This window comes from Cucurbita pepo, chromosome 2, assembly GCF_057944985.1.
Source record: "Cucurbita pepo subsp. pepo isolate OVF chromosome 2, ASM5794498v1, whole genome shotgun sequence".
Taxonomy (NCBI): domain Eukaryota; kingdom Viridiplantae; phylum Streptophyta; class Magnoliopsida; order Cucurbitales; family Cucurbitaceae; genus Cucurbita; species Cucurbita pepo.
In genome coordinates, this window is record NC_141799.1 from 8,584,743 (window position 1) to 8,593,981 (window position 9,239).

Consider the following 9,239-nt stretch of genomic DNA (forward strand, 5'->3'; position numbering starts at 1 on the left):
AACTTCGGAACCAAAACTTCTATGCCCTGAGCTACTTCATAGGCTTCCTAATCTTACCTCCTTCACACCTCTCCAACTCGTTCTCACTGCTTGCTTCGCTCCTCTCCCTCTGCATCTCGTTGCTTCGCTCCTCTCCAACTATTGGTCTGTCTCACAGCCAGCTTAGCTCCTTCAGCTCTATATATTACCTGAGCTACTTCCTTCATAGGCTTCCTGATCTTACCTCCTTCACCTCGTGTAACCTATCAGTCTGCTTCCCTCCTCTCCAACTATTGGTCTATTCTCTTTGCTCCTTCGGCTCTATCCCCTGCTGAGCTACTTCATGGGCTTCCTGAGATTACTTCCTTCACCTATAGGTCTGTCTCATTGCGCTTCATCTTTATTCAATCGGTAAACTCAATAACTCAATCACCATTCGTCTTCGCTCCTTGGGCTCTAACTAAACGGCTTGGTTCTTTACGATTCCTTGCTTAACTGCCTGCTCCGGGGACGGGGAACCTCTTCTTTTCTGATATTCCCTTCCCTTCTTTCTTGAACGAGGTAAACTCATTCACCTGTCTGTCGGTTTCACCCATTCATTGCCTGAACTACTGAACGAACTAACACTCTTTCACTCGGGGTAAATAGGCAGGATGAGAATCAGGGAGTAGGTTGGCAAAAGGAGACTCAACATTCTTGATCCTTAGCTACTGAACCTCGGCTTCGCCCCTTTCCTCTTCATTATCCTGAACCAGATAGAACTGTAAACTAATACTCCACGAAAGATTCATTCTAGTTAGTTTACGAACTTCACTCCTTCAGCGGAACCTTTATTATATTACCTGACCCTGAACCTATTTCTTCTTTCTCTTCTCTTTCTGCTTCTGCTTATTCATCAAGTGTGTTTGAAGTCAAGACTCAGGAAGGATTCAAGTGAGACGGAACTACTCTCGCTATCGGTCTGTTCTCTTTGCTTTCCTTCACCTGATCGAACAAGTTAAATAAAATGACAGAAAGATCAGCTCCTACATCTGGAAAAGAAAGTCTAAAATCCTTATTCATGAGACTTTACAGTGAAAGAAGAAATTCAGGAGTTAGCAGCTTTTCAAGACTCAACTCAAGAAGAATGAAACTGTAAACACTATCGATGAATGAGAGTGAACTACTGAACCTGAAAGAACGTGTTGAAAGTCAACCCTCAACAAGATTCATTCTCCTATACCTATTGATTGATTCTTTCTCCTGAACAGTCAGTCAAGACTCAACCTTAATTAAACCTTTGACTGATTGAACAAGGTAATTCGGAACAGGAAGGAAAGACTCCTTACCTTACTTATGAATGAGAGCATATTCAATCCTTCTTTCTTTCACCTATTGATTTCTTCTTTCTCCTGAACTACTGAACTTGTCCGTCCCTTTGACTATCCCCGAGACTATCCGAGTTTACTGTGAGCAAAGAATCAGACTAAGATTTCCTTCCCTGTAACCGAATCAAGAGAAGCGACTGAACCTTATCCCTTCCCTCTTCCCTTATTTCCTTTCCCGGATTGAACTGTAAACAAGATGCTTCATTCTCGCATATTCTCTCCTGTCCTTGATTGAACCTATTCTATGGGTCTCTCTCTTTTCCTCGGGGTAAATAGGCTGGATGGATGAGAGGCTCCTTATTCCTTCTCCTTTTCCTATCTATACTTTAGGTCTCTTTTCAATCCTGTCCCTAATTTAAGCTATTCATTCTATATTGGTCTCTTTTCTTTCTTGAACTGTAATAAGGAAAGACGAAGAAAGATGAATTCTCCTGAACCTTTAATTAGAAAGAACAGTCAGTCACGACTCAAGCAAGAATGAGAGTTTTCCCCTCTCTCCTATTTATTCTTGAACAGTAAAGAAAGAAGGTAAAGCCGAAACTCAAGACTAAACTCAACAAGAAGAATTATCCTGAACCTCATATCCAACTATCAGTCTGTTTGCTCCGTCACCTATTTATACACTGATCTTGATCCTTTCTTTAACTCAGTAAACCAACCCTTTTCCTTCTGGAACTCTTTGACTCTTGAACAAGGTAGGTAAACTCCGAAACTCCTAAACTCACTCTTTTACTCGGAGGTAAACAAAGCCGAAAGATGAATTCTTTAACTGATCTTGATCCTGAACCTATTCATTCTAATTTCATGGACTCTCTTGTAAGTAAACTCATGAACCTGATTGAACTGTAAACAAGGGGAAGGATATTACCTAATTTTTGTATGGATTCTTTCTCCTGAACCTTTCCCGTCGAGTAAAGAAAAGACTGAAGATTTATTCGACTTAACTCCTTTACCTTTTTTAATAAGTGTTTAAGGGAGACTAAGAATGAGACTTAACTCTGCTCTGGAACCTGACCCTGATTGAACTACGGAACCTGACCCTGAGTGAAAGAATCAATGAATTAGCTCTGCTTTTCAAGACTCAACGTCTGTCCTGTCCTTTTCTTTTCTCGTCTCGCGTCTTCGACCCTTCTCCTTCTGTTCGAGTTCGTTATTCTTTTACTGTAAACTGATGAACCTAATTTCATTCTGACATTAGAATTCATATTCAATCCAGTAAATGAAGAGAAAGATTGACTAATGAAGCTAAACCTATTTATTTACCGAGTTCAATCAATTGGTGATGGGTATATAACAGAGATAGTGAAGGGATATATTTATTCATTAGCTGCTTTATAGGGGAGGAGAGGAAAAGGAGCTCAGGTAGCTCGATCGATAGGGAGAGGAGCGAAGGCTGTGAGACCAAGAGAAGAGGGAGAGGAGTGAAATCCGGAACCGAGAAAAGAGAATTGATTGAAGATGAAACCAGGACAAGATGAATCAGATTGAGCAGTGGTTGAAGGGAAAGAGTAAATTCATGAAAGAAGGAACCTGAACCTATTGACCCTATTTACCTTACTTATTCATTCAATCCTGAACTTGAAGAAAAGACTCTCTATTCATGAGACTTGACAGTGTTTAAAGAAAGGGAGAGGAACCTGACGAGAATGAAATCTAGTAGAAGGGGGGAGATGACTGAGACTGAACCTTCTTTCCCTAGGTAAATAGGTTGTTAATCTTCTGTCCTTTACTTTACGGTCTCGAATCCGTTCTTTCACTCTTTCACTCGCGGTAAATAGGCTTCTCTCCTTCAATCCTTCTTTCCCGGTAAACTAAGCCGAAAGATTCACTACAACAAATAATAGATACGATAGCTTACGAAAAATGCTATCGTAGACTTTTTATAGCATTTTTCGTACGTCGTGACAGCCCATGTTATTAAAAGTCTGAGACTTTTTATAGCATTTTTTATAGCTATAATAGATGCTATAATAGAATGACGTTTGATAGCAATTTTTTATAGCTATAATAGATGCTATAATAGAGTATAAATTTATAGCTTATAAACGTTGCTATAAAAAATATTTTATAGCGTTTTATTGAAGCTATATATAACTTTAAATTAATGCTATAATAAAATTAATTATTCATTTATAATCATTATAGTTACCATAATAAAATTTTAACAACATTTTTTTAATAAAATTTAATTCAAATACTAAATATACACATAAGATACTCATAGCATATTAAATACCATGACTTCCATTCATAGTTGAGATTTCATAATCTATTTCCATTACAATAGTAGTATTCATCATTTCCTAAAATAAAGTTATACAAACTATACAAGTTAAAATATTCTCCACTACTTGCAATGATTTTCAAGGAACTGTTATCATGTCACGACTTTGAAGTGCAAGTCCTCTATCCCAGAATCATCCATTGACAGAAAAAAATAATAGGCAACCTGAACCAACTCTAGATCCAACTACTCTGGACTATTCAACATTAGCAACAAAGAAACGATCCCCTAATAGGACAACAGTTGACCCGACATCTTTCTGCTGGCCTCTCTCTTCTTTAATATAGTCTGCATGTTTAAAAACCTCTGCTGCAAAATAAGTATTTGCTTAGTTTATGCTCCACTTGCAAGGCAACAGGAAAATATGAAATCATAGGCACAAATTATAACTTCTTACTAATAGCTGTCTTTGTGTCTTTGATAAAGTCTTGATGGCTACTTTGGTTATTGAAAAGATTGCGCTTAAGGTATTCCGTTGTTCTTGACCCAAGTACATCAATGTGTCTATTAAACTGGAGAAAAGAAGGAGCGTCCATGCATCACACTGGAAAGCTATCATATCGAGTAACATCATCTCCGATATTTCCAGAATTACCATTAATGTTAAAACAAACAAAAAGTAACTTATCATTCTTCCATCCTATGTATCATCATTTTAAATTATAGAACAACACAACAATAATGATCAACAAAGAGTAAAAGGAGAAACATAAAAAGAAAAGGAAAAGGAACCTGCTCATAAGCGGAGAAGAAGATCCATTCAGGAAAATTATCCCCACATAATTTCTTTAAATGATCTCTATTGAGAAATTATGACAAGACAATGATTAAATTTAATAGTTTAAGTTCATCCTCTTGTTCTACCATAATATTACAGCATCACTCAAGTAGCAAAAAATGAAAGTGAGAAAGATGACAAATTAGACCAATTAAGAGAAACAAAGTGTTTAAATTTGTCAAAAGTATAGTTTTAGAACTTCAATTAGTAAGGATGATATGCTGATATATTGAAACAAACATGGGAAAAACCATGCCCACAAAATTGGAAGATCTACTAAAGTATAACTCACAAAGTTGAAACAGAGCCTTAGCTCCCCAAGTTGGTGCCATGAGTGAAACAAATTCTACAAGGAAAATAAACAACAACAAAATTATGTGAGAATTACACCCCTGAATTTAACTAAATCTCTTAAATTAATCAAAATGCTAGAAATCAAAAGCATCATCTCCAAAACTGAATATCCAAATTAATTGAGAAAATGAAAGGACCAAAACAGAGAGAACCAAACATCAAAACATAGAGAAACCTAAACCCTAGAACAAAAAAGAAGAAGTATCAATCCAAATGTTTAAGAAATGAGAAACCTAGATGCAAATCCACTCTTCTCATTCTTGTTTTAAAATGTAGGGTATTATGTACTCCTCCTTCAGGGCACAAATATTAAACTATGCTCAATAGATTAAACACACATGTGAATGCTAACCTCGATTAAGAGCTTTTTCATTTGGCCCAGATCAGCGACATTGACATGAGGATAGAGCAAAGACGAAGTTGCCATGGACAAAAATGGAATACAAAAGGAAGAAAAAGATGAAATACATGGGTTATAACTCCAAATCCGTAGATTATGGCAAAATGGAGCACAAGGGGAAGAGAGGAAATTGGGAGAAAAAAAAAAATCTAGCCTCCTATCTAGCTTTTTTTTTTTTTTTTTTTTGTCAACTTTTTTTATATATTTTGTGTCGGCCTTTTTTTTTTATTTATTTATCTTTTTATAGCATGTTTTAGTAAATGCTATCTTCAAAAGCTATAGAAATGGTAATTTGTTGTAGTGATTCCTTCTCCCTCCTCTGAACTTATTGATTCAAACACTGATCTTTCTCCTTCACTCAATCACTTGAAGAAGAGTAAACACTCAACTCAAGATGAGAGTCAATTCCTTGCAGCTTATCCTTCCTTTACATGAGAGGAATATTCATTCAATCCTGTAAACTCATTCGCCTATTCTATTGGTCTCACCCATTGCCTTTTCCTTCTTTCACTGAATAAAGAAGATGAGAGTCACCCACCCATTCTTCTTGAACTGTAAACAAAGCATATGAAATTCATTCTCCTTCACTACGGCTCCTATTTAGTCTTTCTCCTCTCGCTACTTACTGACTCATTCACCTTTTCCTTCTTTTTGTAGGTCCGTTCTCTTGATCCTACAAAAACTCATACGGTGTGTCTCCCTTCCCCTCTGCTGATCTCCTTCACCTATTGATTCAAACACTGATATTTCTCCGTAACCTACTCTACCTACTTCCTCCTTCACCTTTGACTGATTGACCGAGGTAAATGGGCTGGCTTCCTTTTCTGATATTGCCTTCATTCAATGATTGTTTGTTATTCTTTCACTATGTCTTGAACAAAGATGAATTCGACTTCACTCCTTGTTTGTTTATTCATTGTAAAGAAAGAGAAAGAGAAACTCAATCTCCTTCATTGATATTACCTGACCTGATTGAAGAAAGATTTGCTCTATCTGGTATAAAGAATGAAAGAAGAAGACAATTCTGTCACGGGGTAAATGGGCTGGCTGGCTGTATGAGAAAGAAGAAGGGGTCAAGCTCCGGAACCTATTGAGTTATTCTTTCTCCTTCCCCTATGTATTCTTATTCTTTAATTGATCTTGCTTGATCCTTGAACTGTAAACCCTGAGGACCTGATTGAACTCCTTTGTTACAGTTCTAGAAGAAATAAATGAATTAGCTGACAGGAGAGGAACGAAGTGCGAGACCGGAAGGGAGAGTCAAAGTCAGAAGACGAAGACAGAGTGTTTGAAGGTGAAGAATAAGTAAGTAAGGAAGGAAGGAAGGAAGGAAGGAGTATTTCTCTTTTACTGTGAAAGGAGAGGAAACTCCTTATTCATGAGAGTGCACTCCTGATCCTACTGGTTTCACTCATTCTCCTTCCCTGAGCTACTGAACCTTTACAGTTACAGTCGGTAAAAGAAGCAAGATTAATTCCCCTTCTCACCTATTTATTCTGTCATTTCACTCTTGAACAAGGGGGAACGAACAGTAACCAAGGTAAATAGGCTGGGTGGGAGGATGAGAAGTTCCTGACCCTTTTTACACAGTAAACAAGGTGGCTTCGCTCCTTTCTTTTAGAGTCTAGTAAATTCATTCAATCCTCTTCGTTGTAGTCTCACTGCTGGCTTCGTACCTTTCCTCTGCATTATCCTATTTATTATTCCCACTGAAGCACTCTCGATTCATAATAGTTTCCGAACTTCACTCATTCACCTCTACCTTCTTTCAAAGACCGTAAAGTTTGCTACTGATCTTTCTCTTTTCTTTCCTGACCCTGAAAACACAGTAAAGTAAACTCATGAACCTCTGCCTATTTCTTCTTTCTTTCATTGAACTCAAAGACAGGGTAATTTATTAGTAGGAAGTCAATCCTCAAGAGAAAGCCGAAAGATTCATTCTCTTCTCCTGAAACCTCTACAACTATCAGTCTGCTTCGCTCCTTCCTTATTTTATTGTATTGGTCTAGTTGCTCAGTTGCTTTTCTTTCCTATTTATTCTGGAACTGTAACCTTGGTCTCTTTGCTTTCTTCTCTTTCACTCACTCTCCCTTCACTGTAAAAGATCAATACTAAATAAAGATTAATTATCTATCCTGAACTACTGAACGAACACTGGGTAAAGCATATGAAGTAGCTCTTTTCTCCGCTCCCTAACTGATTTCACTCTCGGTAATATGGGAGGTGTTTGATTCTTGATCTTTTCCTTCACCTCCTAAAGCTGCACCGAATTGAACTGCTTGCTTGACTTTGGCTCTTCTCCCTGTCCCTTCTTTCACTGCTTGCTTGGCTGCTCTCTGTCTTAGCCTTTCTTTCTTGAACAGTAAACTAATAAGACTCAACGAAAGCAAGATTAATTAATGAAATTATCCTGATCTCACTCTTGACCTCGGTAAAGCTAGAAGAAGAACCTGAACCCGATTGAACCTATAAGGGATATTAAATTAATTAGCAGTAGCAGCTTTGAAAGACTGAACCTTAACCGACTATCCGTATAGTCTTTGTTTAAAAGAAGGTAGAGTAAAGACTATCAATAAATGCTAGTTTACGGTCTTTGAATAAATAAAGGAGTTGCTTTAGCTTTGAAAGACGAAACGAAAGATTCGTCAGCCGGAACAGGAAAGAAAGAAGAAGAATCGGATATGCCTTTACTGTGGAGTAAATTCATTCCATGCTGAACCTAAACCTATACATGAGAGAGTCAATTCAATCCGTAACCTCGTAAACTATTGTATTGGTCTGACAATTCCATTGGCCTATATCTCTATATCAATATCTCTATTCTATATCTCTATATCTATGGGTTCGTTGCTTCGCGGAGCTATTCTTTCTTGTCTCATTGCTTCGCTACTCTCTTTCACTCTGTCTGAGTCCTCTCCTGAACCTGATGGAACTGTAAAGACTGAAGCAAGACAAGATGCATTAGAGTTTACGGTCAGTCTCCCTACTTACTCCGGAACAGGAACTCAAGACTCAAGACTCAACCTCCTTGACTCCTCTGCCTACTTACTTACTTACTCCTAAACCTGAAGGAAAGACTCTCTCTGCATTCTCCTGAACCTGGGCTGAGCTTACCTCTTTCACTCTTTGTTTGACTCTCTGGTAAAGCAATTAATTCTCTTTCACTCTTGAACAAGGTAAACTGGGGAAATAGGTTAATCTTCTGTCCTATCCAACCAACTCTTTCTCTTCTCTTTCTCCTGAAACAGAAAGTCAAGACTCGAAGCTTTGCTCCCTTTCTAACGAGGTCTGTTCTCTTTGCTCTCGGAACCTCTATCTATTACCTTTCATGATTGTGAGTTATTCTCGAACGAGGTAACCTGATTGAACATATTGATGAATGAGAGTGCATTGAAGGAAAGACTATCGATGAATGAGACTTTATAGTGAAAGAATAAAGGGAGCCCAAAGAAAGACAAAGACTCCTACTTCGTTCACTCCTTATTCTGTAAAGACCATTTATTAATTAATTCTATCCTCTCCCTATTTTTAGGGAGATTTTGGGCCGAGGTAATGTTTAAGTCAAGCCGAAACCTTAAACCAAAGACTTCCCTATTTTTGCTTTCATTGAACTCAAAAACAAATAGGCTGGAGGATTATTCAAACACTCTTTTCCTCTCCTTCCTGCTGTAAGAAAGAAGCAAGCAAGAATGATCCTGCTGAACCTGTCCCTTCTTTCTTTAACTGTAAACTGGGAATCTTAACTATTTATTTTCCTATCCCCCTTTCTTTTCTCTTTTTCTTCCTTATTAAATCAGATGAGAGTAGTAAGCTAAGAGTTGATAATGAGAGTAGTAAGCTAAGAGTTGATAACAAGAAAATATCATTATTCAAATAAGAATCTTGAATCATCCAAGGAAAGACTCCTTATTCATTGCGAGCATATTCATTTACTTACCTTCAATCACTGGTAAACTAAGAAAATGAAAGGATGGATGTTCGAGAGTCTGTCTTCGCCCCTCTTCGATGAGTGCCCCTTTCCCTATGTATTCTTATTCTTTGACTGATTTCCCTCGGTAATAGGTCTTTGATTTCACT

The 9,239-nt window shown here is 37.6% G+C and overlaps 1 long non-coding RNA gene across 1 annotated transcript; it reads right to left on the reverse strand.

Moving 5' to 3' along the window:
- Window positions 1-3,568: 3,568 nt before the first annotated feature.
- Window positions 3,569-5,314, reverse strand: LOC147793579 (uncharacterized). The gene is made up of 3 exons (XR_015420036.1): window positions 5,115-5,314; window positions 4,028-4,754; window positions 3,569-3,939 (listed from the first exon to the last, which is right to left on the reverse strand). It is a non-coding gene; the product is annotated as an uncharacterized LOC147793579 (long non-coding RNA).
- Between the last annotated feature and the right edge of the window lie 3,925 nt (window positions 5,315-9,239).